This window comes from Emydura macquarii, unplaced genomic scaffold (genome assembly GCF_026122565.2).
Source record: "Emydura macquarii macquarii isolate MOO-44397 ecotype Brisbane River unplaced genomic scaffold, CSIRO-AGI_Emac_v2 contig_719, whole genome shotgun sequence".
In the NCBI taxonomy this organism is placed as follows: domain Eukaryota; kingdom Metazoa; phylum Chordata; order Testudines; family Chelidae; genus Emydura; species Emydura macquarii.
The window spans coordinates 7949588-7962872 of record NW_027130856.1 but is presented as its reverse complement, the minus strand read 5'-3'; the positions used below and the strand labels follow the sequence as shown (position 1 = coordinate 7962872).

At 41.7% G+C, this 13285-nt stretch overlaps 1 long non-coding RNA gene across 1 annotated transcript; it reads right to left on the bottom strand.

Annotated features, from left to right (window-relative positions):
* Positions 1 to 9177: 9177 nt before the first annotated feature.
* On the bottom strand, positions 9178 to 10320 carry LOC137149295 (uncharacterized). The gene is made up of 3 exons (XR_010918729.1): positions 10250 to 10320; positions 9607 to 9725; positions 9178 to 9529 (listed from the first exon to the last, which is right to left on the bottom strand). It is a non-coding gene; the product is annotated as an uncharacterized lncRNA (long non-coding RNA).
* Positions 10321 to 13285: the final 2965 nt, after the last annotated feature.

The window sequence follows — 13285 nt, the reverse complement described above, 5'->3', positions numbered from 1 at the left end:
TTATTAAAATCTGAATGATATTATCTCTAAACAAAATGTTCCATATGAAACACAAATTTTATCTATGCACTCATCTGCTCCTCATCATCACAGTATCTGAGCAACTCACAGTCATGAGTGGATATTATCCTCACAGCACTCCTAGGAAGGAGGAAAATACTATCCCTCATTCTACAGATGGGGAGCTGAGCACAAGGGCAGATTAAGTGATTTGCCAGAATAGAACCCAGATTTCCAAACCTCTAGACAATTCTTCCAACTCTTCTTGGAGCCATCAGAGATAGGTTACATTTTAAAAGGTAAACAACAGTTGGGGCTTCTTTTAAATGTATACTACTCTATCCACTGCAAGCAGAAGGTTTTGCTAGTGCTGAAAAATCCTGCTGTGAGTGGAATCCTACAACCATCCAGCAATTACCAGTTTAAAGTGAAAACGTAGGATGACAGCTGTTCACTACACACCTCTAGAGTCAGAAATAGGTGTCACTCCAGTATTTTAGTTTTTAATCTTCCAGCAAAGTCTATTCAGGATCCCTTCCCCTGAGGTTAAATAGACCAGTACTTTGTTGGTAAATGCTTCATAGCACCCACAGACAGATTCCTGCAAGCAAGAGTCTAAAATACAAACCGAACCTGCAAGTAAACGCCTATTATGAAAGTCTCTGCTGTTTGCAATGAGAAAAACTACAACAGTAGTCAAGCAGAAAATATATGCATCTTCCCCATTTCAGGTTACTGACAGATGTTTGATAACTGCAGCCATCACAGATGGGAAGAGGTTGTGTCAAGATATCTTATCCTGGGGGGCTATTAGTCTCTGATCTGAGATATGCTGCAAGGAAAAAAAAAACTAGAGAAAAATAGTAAGCACTGACTTTAGAACCATTTATCACCTACTGCTGTGTATGGAATAAAAGGATCTTCTTTGAAGACAGTCCATTATCTGCTTCTTGCTGGCTTCATGCTGTCATATTTTTTTCCAGGAATCAATAAATTTAGGAAGGCCACATTTGGAGAGTAAGTACTGTTATACATCTAAGTTTATATATTGCTCCTTTATTTACAGCAGCTTTTGCCCATTTTCTGGAAGAAAATAGGTTTTTTACATTTCAATATTTGTAGTTTCCCATTTTTGTTCTTTCTCCTCTGAGTTACAATAACTGAATTTATTTTTTTTGGAAGGATTAAAAAAATGTATGGAACATTTTCTATCTTATCAGTAGAGTTCCACTAAAAACTATTATGTGTCAAATTCTATTCTGCAAAAGTTCTATAGCATTTCCTATGATATCATAGGATCAAACCTAATAAATATATGTTGTACTATGATTCCAGGCCCCAGTCCTGAAACCACGTGCTGGTGGGTGGACCCCTTTGCCTATGCAGACCCCCACTGAAGTCAGTAGGACTTTATTGTGTCTCATAAAGGGTCCAGTTGTTTAGAGACAGTTGCATGCTTGGGGCTTTGGATTGTGAGCCCTCTAGGGCAAGGATTGTCTCTCTATCTGTGTTTGTACAGCACAATCCTGATCGGGGCCGTTTGGTGCTGCCATACTATATGTGTTTATTTATAACAATAATAGTATTGATCACTACCAGAGCAGTGTAGGTGCCATATGGTGTGTTCATATTCTGGAATAAATAACTACAGTCAATGCTGTGAAGATATCTAGAGCTAATTTTAGTTAGGGAATAAAATAAAAGTTTATGTAGGGATTTGTCTGATACTGCCATAAGTGGGAATTATTTGATTACTACTATTAGGCAGAGTATGGAATCAGAGTGTTAATCTATTTAGGAAAAGATGAAGGCCTGACCTAGAGATCTTTGCTTAACTGAAATTAAATCTATGACTATGTTTATAGTTTTTCATTCTTATGGCATCTTCAGCAGTATTCTAGCCTCGAGTTAGATGCCCAAATCCCATTCAATTTCCCATTATAATTCAAGAGGATTTGGGTACTTAACTCCCTCAGGTGCCTTTCAGATTCCTACCTCTGATATTTATTGTTTTTGAATTGATGTATCATTTTCACTGTCTTCTTCTTGGGGATAATGAACTGAAAAATCCCATACTCACTGTCTGTCTCTCTTGTACATACAGAAGCTAACACACCCTGGCTGCATGTACACTAACAAACTCTGTAGTCATAATTCACCACTGGTGCAGATCCATTGGCAGTAGCAATAATGGAGGCTATTGGGCAAACAGGACTTTGGTTTTTTATCACCATGTCATATAAGTCAGGTTCATGAAATGACGTAACAATGATTTATATTTGATTAAAAAAAAACCAGGACACGGATGGACCTGAGCTGAAATATTCAAATTGGGATCCAACTGTCTCTAGAGTTTAAGAGAGATTGCAAATTGGGTGTTGCGCTGACTTCCTATGAAGGAAAGGGTCAGCTGTGCAGTTTTGAGCTTTGAAGGACAAACTTCCCCAGAATGTGTTTGGAAAAAGGATTTTGGTTTGATCCCAACTCTTGCTGAAATAAAAAGAGGCATAGAATAAGATCAGTGATAAGTTCCAAACAAACTACGTGGAGTTCAGGATACGTGAGAAATTTTTAAATTTCAGAATGAAATATTCAATAGAAGGACAAGATTCTCTTCTCTCGTCTTGCTTTGCCTTGTTGATTTCTAGTGCTCATTCTGAACTTGTTCCATGTGCAGAACTGCCATCAACATCAATGAAAGTCTCCTTTCCTTCCTGCTTTGCTATTGGATTAAAGCTTCATTTGGTTATCTTGAGACTCTGAGTACCCATTCTCCCAAGAACAAAATTGTGTGGCAATGTAGGGAGGGTGGTTACTGCACAGTAGCTCAGAGTGCTTGTTAAATTTTAAAGGGACAGGGCACAGGAGAAGTGACTGGGTTCCACTGTACTAGCTTTGAGAAACAGCCCAGTTGGACATATCAAAAGAGTACATATCTGGATTGGGGAACAAGATGAAAAAGGGGATCCCAGTGCTAGAGGGGTTCGCAAGTTTCCCTTCCTTTGCACAAGTCCTTCCAATTTTTATGCAATCTTTGCACTGTGAATAATTTCAAATATGCAATCCCCCTGATATGCTGAATCACTGCACTATGGTAAAGTAACAAATCCATGACCACATAGCCTACTTCATGGTTGTCATCTACAATGACTACCATGGCTAGCTGGAAATTTAAAGCTGAATCTGGGCCAATAAGTAGCAGGAGCAGAACCAGATCTTCATCCAGTTGCTCCATGTTCTTCCACCCAGTTTGGCAAGAGAGAGAGGTGAGCAGGAACTGCCATGGGCAAATGTGTGAAAGCTGGGGACAATACCAACAATACACAGCAAAGCGGTTCCTAGAATGTTTCCCTGTGATGCACAGAGCTCTGGGATACCATTTCTGAAATGGTAGAGTTAACATCGTGAAACAAAAGTGGTAGTATAGAGGCAGGAATATGTGTGTAAACATCCTTATACCCCTGTCCAGCATAGCATATGTAGACACAACATGGGCATGGGGAACATGCCTGAGAATGTACATGATCAAATATGCACACCAGTGTAGACATAGCCTTAGCTTACCCATACCAAGTAGTCAAGCATTTCTCTCTGATAACCATGTATTATATTATAACTTTTGCAGCAGTAAATAGATGGTATTGACCAGATGAGCGGAAGCAGTCCTGAGCTGTGATCACTCATTTCAAAATAAGACTTCTTAGTTGCTAGTGTGTGTTCATTACACAGTAGTTTTGCTAAGATTTTCTCTGTTGATGCTAATGGGAATCATCTTTATTTGGTTTCGAGAACATCAGAACTGATGCCACATCACATTTTCTTTTCCATTTCCACCTCAGTTTAAATTAAACAGCACATTATTGTCCCTTTAATGACAGATTCTAGCCTAGACAGCGCTAAGATCAGGGATAGTAGTGTGCCAGGTAATTTAGGTAGTCAGTAAACCATGAATTTCACACTGGGCACTTGGCCCAGTCTTTTTCCTTTGCTTCCATCCAGCGTAATAAGCTATTATCTGACTGTATTTATGTCACCAGATTCAAAGGATGGGATATGTTTGCTTTCATTTCTGTACTCCAACACACTACATGAGGCTTTGTCATTCTTTTTGTTTGAGACCATCCCAGCTCTTAGGTTGCATTATTTTCAGGTGATATCATCCAAGTCAGCACAACGCGGTGTGATGTAAACACAGCAGAGATCTGTCTGACTGGAGCTCCTTTGGCAGGAATGCACTGTAGATCCCGGGCCAGAAAAGGGGATAAGGAGGCTTAAGCATTGATGCCGGCGTTATTCTGCGACAAAACTGGAGACAAAAACATATGCAAAAATATTCAACATGATATTACTGCAATAGCTGTGTCCTTGCCAGTTCCAGCTTATTTTCAATAGAGTCTGCTAAGCACAGTGGAATTCAGTGGGTGAACAATGTGCCAAAATCTTTCTATGCCAACTGATATAGCTGAAATGCTTTTGGGGGCAAGTTGCCTGACTGAGAGCTGAGTGAGAATATCTTTTTTGTACAACACTAGTAACCACAGTGGGATGAGTCTGTGAAAGAAACACATTCCCTCCCCCCATCCCACCCGTACTGCACATAAATGTATCTTTAAATAGAACAACAACAGTAAGGTAACAATTCTGAAGTCCTTCTCTCTCCAAGGTGCATGCTCACTTCATTTTAACAGTGTAATATTGCTTCCCCTCTCTATGAAAGTAGAGTACACTCATATTCTCCTCCCAGTGAAGTCAAGGAGAATATTGCCATTGTTTTCAAAGGGAAGGACCCACAGTCCCATTGAGCTCAGTGAGGACATCCTATTACTCCCCTCCCCTCCCCTCCCCTCCATGAGCTACCTGAATTATGTTCAAGATGTGGGGCAGAGGGTAGTGGCACTACTACTACTACTACTACTGTGTGGGATTCTCCCACATAGGTGGGTAGGAGTGAGCAGGTAGGGATGGTTGGAGCCCTCTGTCTTCCTCCCAAAACTCCAGATGAGTTGCTACAAAAGTGTTGAGATGCTGCAAGTTACTTCCCACCCCTGGGAAAGAGGGGCTGGGGAACCAGGGACTCTCCATGACACAATATGGTCCCTGATCCACTTCTGAGGCAGTGCAGAGACACACTACCCCTTATTTAGGATTTGCAAAAATCCCAATCTAGCCCCAAGTTAGGACAGCGTGTCTATCTGCTGTAATACTTATTCTCCCTGTGACTGACAGAAATGGACCTCCTGACAGCAGAATGTCTTGCAATGTTACAGTTTTATCAATGGATGAATTGTAGATTCTTGATCACAGATGGTATGGGCCAAATTCTCTGCTGGTGTAAATAGGTTGAACTGTGACCATTTACCTTAGCACAAAATATGGCTCTTTATTTTTACCAATAGTCCCAGTCCTTCTGTAAAGCTCAATTATAATATAAGTCACAAATTCTGCTCTATGAGTGTGGAAGATCATGACCATATGAGAATTTATGCAGACCCATTGTGCAGGGGGGAGGGAAAAGACAAGATTTAAGGCATACAGTCGCATGGGACTCCCTGTCCAAAACTGTGGCATGAGGTGAATGGCAGGGATGATTAAAAGGTGGGAGTGCTGTCAATAGATGTGTGATTACTTGGATCCATGAGCCATTTTCTTCTGTAGAGAAGAGCAGCAGGGTCTGTAATTTCTGCTTGCTAGGGCATCTTTCATCTCATTTTCTCAGCTGCCTTCACACTCATAACTGTCATTTCCTGACTTTTGAGTATTTAATCATGTAATTTTAATATTCCCTTAACACAGTTCTTTAATTAAATAGTAAATAGCAGAAGACATGCAAGTTTATGTAACTTGCATTTCCCTTGTTTTCTTTTTTGGGTTAAACAGCTTCAGATTTCTTTGGTACTTTTGGTTTTATTAGTTGAATTCTTTTGCATAAAAATTGTGTTATAGCCACAAAACAGCTGTTTTCAAGAGTTTATAATGATTCATGGTTGTAAATGTATACAGAGATAATGCTAAACCCTATCTATACCTATAACCTATACATATATCTATACATATATCATATACACCTAACCTATCCATAACCTAACCTATGCATGTAACATTAGGAATAGAATTCACTGGGAATTTATGTTCAAAGAAGCTAGTCTTCCAGTCCGTGAGCTAGTGGAGATTCCCTGTTAACTGACTGGCTTGTATTCTCTTTTCAGCCCAGCCAAGAGAGAATGGGACTGTCACAAACGACAGAGCAGTATCCAGCAGAGAACAGTGATGTACAAGTACTCCATCCAGCATTTTAAAGGGACAAAGTCTGTATCAACAGACGCACAATTTAACATATACTAACAGCATTATTTGAAAATAAAATTGATCCAGATCCTAGAAAAATCTATTGACCACCCAAACTGAGGGCTAGAAATGACAACTACTCATCTGGGCAATTGGCAAACAACCCACTCAGGGCTCTGGAATTGTTTGCAATCACAAACATCATGCTATCCCTTTGCTCAGCTTGCCTTCTTCATTCGTCAGAGCATTCAAGGAACTGATATTACAAGAAGCCTGTTCCCTTTAATGGAAACTGAACAGCTTGCTCTTGGTTGACAGAAATTTGTGTATGATTTTTTCAATACCTTGTCTGTTCAGGAAAGCCTGTCAAGAAGGGAGAGTGGAGGGAAAGGATGACATGCATTTGCACACGCAAGAAACAAAAGAATGCTGGCAGAGCTAATTTTAGGCCTACTGTACCAGCCTTGAAAGTGTCCTCTTAAACAACACAATAAATGGCAGGGGAGGGGAATAAGAAAATGCAAGAAGCATCTATTCAATGAATTTCAGGTTCTTATATTGCCCATCTCACCATGCTCTCTGAGTGTCACCATAGCATCCTCCTCCCATGTATAATACAGGGCATGCTTTTCAAATCATATAGATTTGGGGAAGTACCTTGCATTTACTGGGGCAGATCCTCAGCTGGTATATATTGTTATAGCTCCATTGACTTCAATGGATCTGAGGCTCTGCCCCCCTGTGTTGCAGACTTTCAAAATTAAGAAACTAAGTTAGAAATACACAACATAATGAACCAAATTCATCACGGAGGTAACTATTGGCTTTGATGGAGACACATCAGGAATAATCTTGGCCCAGCTTGTTTAAATCAGAAACCACCCATTTCCAGAAGGTAACTCGGAGCCTTTTTTTTTTTTTAGTTAAAAAAACTAATAACTGCTGGAGTTTTGCTAGAAATGCTGACCCCATTACTGTTTAATCCTTTTAATACATTTCAGTTTTGTTAATTTGACTGTTCGAATGTTATCAAGAGCCTGTCTATTACTGGTTCCCAAAGTAGTTTTTTCTGCCAGCTGAAGATGCAGTGCTAGTATCTACCACCTCCTCACTCACTGGGCCTATTGTTCTGCTTCCACTTATGCTTCCCCATTTAATATCAGCACAATATAATTGTGCCATAGGTGACAAATACATTATTCCTTCTCGTTATACTGAACTTCCTGTCTTAATTACCAAACTCATTTTTCCTTCACAACCCACTTGCTCATTACTCATTTTCAGTTATGACATAGATATCCCTTAGACTTTAATTACTTCTTGTGCTTAAAAAGATAAATTAATTTTCTTATTAACCCCTTGACACCTCATTAAGGTCACTGAGTAGGACAATGCTTGTTATATTTTTTTTTTCTTTTTTTGTGGTGCTCCATCCAAATGATGCCAGCTTGCGGAAATACTTAAGATCTCCAGTTCTGTTAACATGGAAGAAAGGTCAGCTCTTATTTATCATGATTGTTTGTTATACTTTATTCACAATGGACCAAAAATCTCACTGGCTTTTAGGCATGTTCACAATGGTGGGGAAAGGCATAAAAGTGTCCACTTTTAACTCTGCCCCCTTGATGCAGAATCCAAATCAGGTAGAGTTCCAGTCCTTGTGTCTGGAGATGTACAGGGATTGTGCTTTCCCTACTCCCCTGGGTTAGGCCCAAGGGGCTGTCCCCTGCCCCCCTGCACCAGTCTGCAGATAAATGGCAGAACACAGAGAAGGCAGCTTTAGATAGAGCAGTGCTTGGCACCCTTCTCCAGGCTATAGGGAGATCTAGGTTCACAGCCCCACTCCGCTGATTTAGAGCAGGCTATTAAAACCCCCTTTCTCCTCTTCCTTCTGAGTGGACTAAGCCACAAGGTATTCTGGGGTGGATTTTTCTCAGACTCTTTCCAGTATTGCTGTTCCACTTTGTATAAAATAAATAGAGATTGGCCAGGGACTTGAATGCTTCCCTCACTTGGATGCCCTAACCACTGGGCTGTTGAGTCATTCTCTGGCCCAAAGACTAGCTAGCCTCTTCCTCAGTCTTTTTGTGAGAAAAGGCTAACATGGCTAAAGCACCTTACCCCAGGAGAGTGTTCACAGAAGGAGGCACGTGCAAGTGGAGGAGAGGCACCTACCTACAGCCCAGAATTAGGTGACTAGGCTCCACCCCTCTCATCGGCTTTTCCTATTTAGGCAGCTCCCTGCTTTGCCCACTGAATGTTGTGAATCCCATTCTTAGGTACCTAATTCTCCCCCATGCATTGTGTAGGGACCCTGGGCATCTAACACAGGGCTGTAGATTCCAGTGGATGGCTGGGTGCCTAACATTAGGCAGTGCAATGCTGAGCCTGAGTCCTCTTTGTGGATCTAGCCCCTATTGTCGTGCAAGAAACATGCAACAGGACCTGGAGCAAAGTCCGTTCTTGCTCCTTGCATTGTTCCCTTTGATCCCCCCAAATCGCCCACAGCAGTTGTTTTCATGGAGTGCTCACAATACATCCAAGAGATTAAGCAAACAGCCTTGTCCTAAACTGTTTCTACAGATCGCTATAACCTGGATGTTTTGATCCGTGTCCTGCTCTCAGCCCTATTCAACTTGGTGAACAAAATCCCCAGTTTAATTTTACCAGAGTTCCCTGGACTAAAGAAACACGTTATGCTACCTCTTGTTGCACCAAGGTGGTTTAACAGAAGGTATTCACGTGTGCAGCTGACACTTAAATAAAAAAATTGACCAAAAATTGCAATCTCCATTTTATAAAGAAATTATTAAATGAAAAGCCTTGTAGTAATTAAAATCCAGTTGCTTTATTAAGGTATCATGAAACTAGAAACTGTAAATATTTCATGGTATTATAACTGATGTTTCAGGCTGTTGCTGATGCCAAAGGCCAAATACATGTTTTTTCTGTTGATCAGAGTCCCATTCTCATATTTATTTTGCAACAGCGAGGTCTGTGCCCCACATATGAATCACACATTGGGTACACGACATGTTGCTAAAGACGAAAACTGATTAAAATGAGCAGATTTGATTAGAAAGAGACAAAATCCATGTGGACAAATTGTTTTGTAGATTAAAAAATCATTTTGCAAGTGTCCTACAAAAACATCTGGCCACAGTGGAAAAAGAAATTCTCTGGTCTTTGTCAGTCGGTTTTCATTTCAGAAGAAAAGTTCACTGGTCAGGTAAGTTTTCTCCCTCTGCGTACATAAAAGAGAAGCATTCAGAATCCTAGGAAGCAGCATATCTTTTTCTTAACCTCAGACACAAGCTGTACCTTGAGTCATCCTGGAGATATAGCCTGTCTTTTCTTTAGCATAGAGAAAACTTCTTTAACGGATAGGGGTCAACGTAGACACTTATTGGTTAACCAAATACGGAGAATCTAAGCCATCTCTGGAAGAAAAGAAAAATGAAAGCTTCACCAATTTCAGACCCAGTCCTGCTTCCAGAGAAGTCAATAGTAAAACTCTTATTGAGTTCAATGGCACAGCTTTGAGCCCCTTATCACAGTAAACTGAGCCTCCCACCCTCCATTTACAAAGAGAGCACAGACAGAATTGTGCCAAGTACTGCTTGAAATAATTATAATTATAGGGACAGGCTAACACATGGACATGACTAAAGAACTCAGCTCTCAAAAGAGCTGTTGAGCTTCTCTAATGCTGCCAAGTTTACAGAACTATTCAGCTCATTCGGGGAATAGATTCTGTCCTGTGACTTCACGAGTGGGGTGGGGGAGGGGAGAGTATAAAAGGAGCTCTGAATGCAGGACTAATTATTCTCTGTAATGATTTCAAATGTAAAAGGTGGGAAATATTGTCAGACAGCACAGCATCTTCAGTGAAAAAAAAATCATACTTATTAAAAAGAGCATAACAAGTTCACAGCACCAGTCATTGATTTACTACAATACTAACCAGAAACTTGTAATAGCAGTTGAGCATGGCTGGTTGTTCTTATGGCTAAACATGCTTAAATTACTATCACTCTGACTCTGACCTCTTCCTTCCTCTCTCCCACCCAAACCATTTATTTGTTTCAGCCACCTGCTGTGTATTATAATTAAACAAGACTGTAAGCTCTTTAGAAGCAGGACTGCTATAGGTTTGTACAGCACCTAGCACGATGGGACTTGGACCTCAGATTGAGGCCTCTCAGAAATACTGTAATATTAAATAATGAATAAGATATTTGAAATAATTAAGGACACTGAGAATTAACTGTAACATGGGCTTTTTACAACTGTGATTTGTAAACATTTTGTAAACATTTTGTAAACATTTGCATGGTATTGGTAAAATAATACATTTAAATCAGTGTCATTTGTTTACCTGTTCTTTCAAAATATTAGAGGTTCAAAATCTAATTTAATTTTCATAAATTATAGCTATTGCCTGTCTCATCTGTGTAACAGATATAAATGCTTTTATTACATTGCTATGATATACCAAATAAAGCATAAAGATATATGTGGTGATATTGATGAATGCATTCTCCAAAAACATGTTTCCTAATCCTATATCCCTGGATTCCTGCAAATGATATCCTGTAATGAGCTGTAGGTATTTTTTGATTAGCATAGGGATGAGCATTCTGCTGTTTATCATCTTTCTTCCACCAATGTGACATCTCTGCTGATTACTCACATTATGGCTAATTTGCAGCTGATAATCAGTGCTAGTTTCTTAATAAACTTCTCATTAAGTGACTGGAGCTGTCACTTTACTTCCATGTTACTTTTCCTAAGTATAATCTGTGACCATTATGCAAAAGAAAGGACTGCTGGACGTCACACGTGTCATTTGCAATCATGTACAAAAGCTTCAAAAGGGGCTTGTTAAATAAATGCCCTTCACAATTCATTACTGTAAAATGGAAAAGTGTAATTAATCGCCATATTGCCACTATGTTGCCATATTTTGCTTTCTGAAGAGGAGGGATACTAAGCTAATAAAATATTTTAAAGAAAATAAAATACAGGTATGGCTGCAGCTCTTGACACTTTGGTTATGTCTCGGGTTAAGATTTTGTCACTGTTATTTTTAGTAAAAGTCAAGGACAGGTCACGGTCAGTAAACAAAAATTCACAGAACTGTGACCCCCTCCCTGACTTTTACTAAAAACAACCATGACAAAATAGAGCTGACGGGGATGAGAGCCCAAGCCCTGCTGCAGGAGAGGGGGGTGGTATCCAGCAACCCTGCCCTGGCAGCTCAGAGCTCCACCACCAGGGTCACCTGCTCCACACAGAAGCTCAGAACTCTGGGCACCCCCTGGCCTGGGATCTGCAGGGACTGGCTAGGAGCACTGGGTGCCCGCCCATTACCCACAGCGGCTAGGCGCTCCGGACACCCTTGGCGACCCGCAGTCAGGGAGTTCTGGTGTCCCAGCTTGGACCACCAGCTCCCCGCATGGCAGCTGGGAATTGCGGGATCCCCCCACTGCCCACAGCACAGGGAGTTCCAGGGTCCCAGCTTAGAGCACCAGGTTCCCTCTATGACTGGGAGCTCTGGGGTCTCCCCATTACCCACGGTGGCTTGGAGCTCTGAGCTCCCTCTACTGCCCACAAAAGGGAGCTGTGGGGCTCCCCGCAGCCCGCGACAGCTCGGAGCCCTGGGTGGACCCCACCGTCCAGGGTCCTCTGGACACCTGGGGCCACTCAGAGCTGCTGGGGCCCCCGTTGGCTGAAGCAACTCAGAGCTCTGGGCTCCCTCCATCGCTAGCGTTGGCAGGAAGCTGCCAGGTCCACCTGCTACCCACAGCGGCTTGGCTGGGGCCCAGATCTGAGCTGCCAGGTTCCCCCACCGCCTGCAATGGCTCAGAACTCCAGCCTTCCCTCCCATCCCAGGGCTGCTCAGAGCTGCGAAGGCCCCCACCGCTCACAGAGGCTGAGAGCTGCAGAGTCTCCTGTCCAGCGAGGCCTGCTGCTGGTAGCTCCAGGGCCCCTGCCAACTGACAGCTCCAGTCCCTCCGCCAGCTGAAGAGAAAATGTCATGGAGGTCTCTGGAAGTCACACAAGCCGTGACCTCCTTATCCTTAGTTCTGTCACAGTATGAGAGAGCAGTTTATTGATGTAGTGATAGCCTGAGGCTGTTGGACCTGGGGCCAACGTTTTCAGAAGTGGCCGCTGATTTTGGTTGCCTCAGTTTTTGGCAGCCCAACTTGAGACACCTTAAATGGACGTAAGACCTCTTTTAAAATGTGGCCCTTAGTGTGGAAATAGGACCCAACTCATCCATGGCACACAGTCTGCCCTTGCCACTCAAAATGCTGCCCTCCAGCCCTGTACCCCTCACCCCTACATGGCTGTATGGGGCTGTTCACTATAACAGTGCCTCTGCTCCCTGTGTCCTGGGACCTTTCCCAGTTTTCCATATACAGTACATAAGTTGGGGTTTTGCCTGTTCACTTTCACACAGCAACAAGGGAGATTTTCTTTTCTTTTCTTTTCTTTTCTTTTCTTTTCTTTAATAGGAGAATAGGGAGGGGCTTGCAGGGCAGATGCAGTATCTTAAGCTATTTTAAACGGATTGTTTGCAGCTGACTGGATTTCAGGATGATGGGCTCATTTTTAGTAATAATGGCTAAAAGGCAGGACTTTTAGAGGCCAACTCAAGGAGATGGGTGAGCAAAATGAAGCCAATAGGGCCACGTTACAGCTGATAGGAGAACCATAAATGTGAATTTCCTGCCATCTACATATTTAATTATAATCTCTCAACAGTAACACACCATTATTTTTTCCCAGGAAATACTTGCTGCATATATACTTCTGTGGCATGTTTTCATTCTATTTACTCATTGTCTTGCTTCCAAACAGAATTTTTAAAAATGGTTTAGAAAAGAAATTACATTCAAAAGAGTATGGGGAGATGTGCACACACATAACCTTATGCGACTGCAGCAGCTATCACTGGACGTTTTGCAGCTATCACTGGACGTACATTATCTTT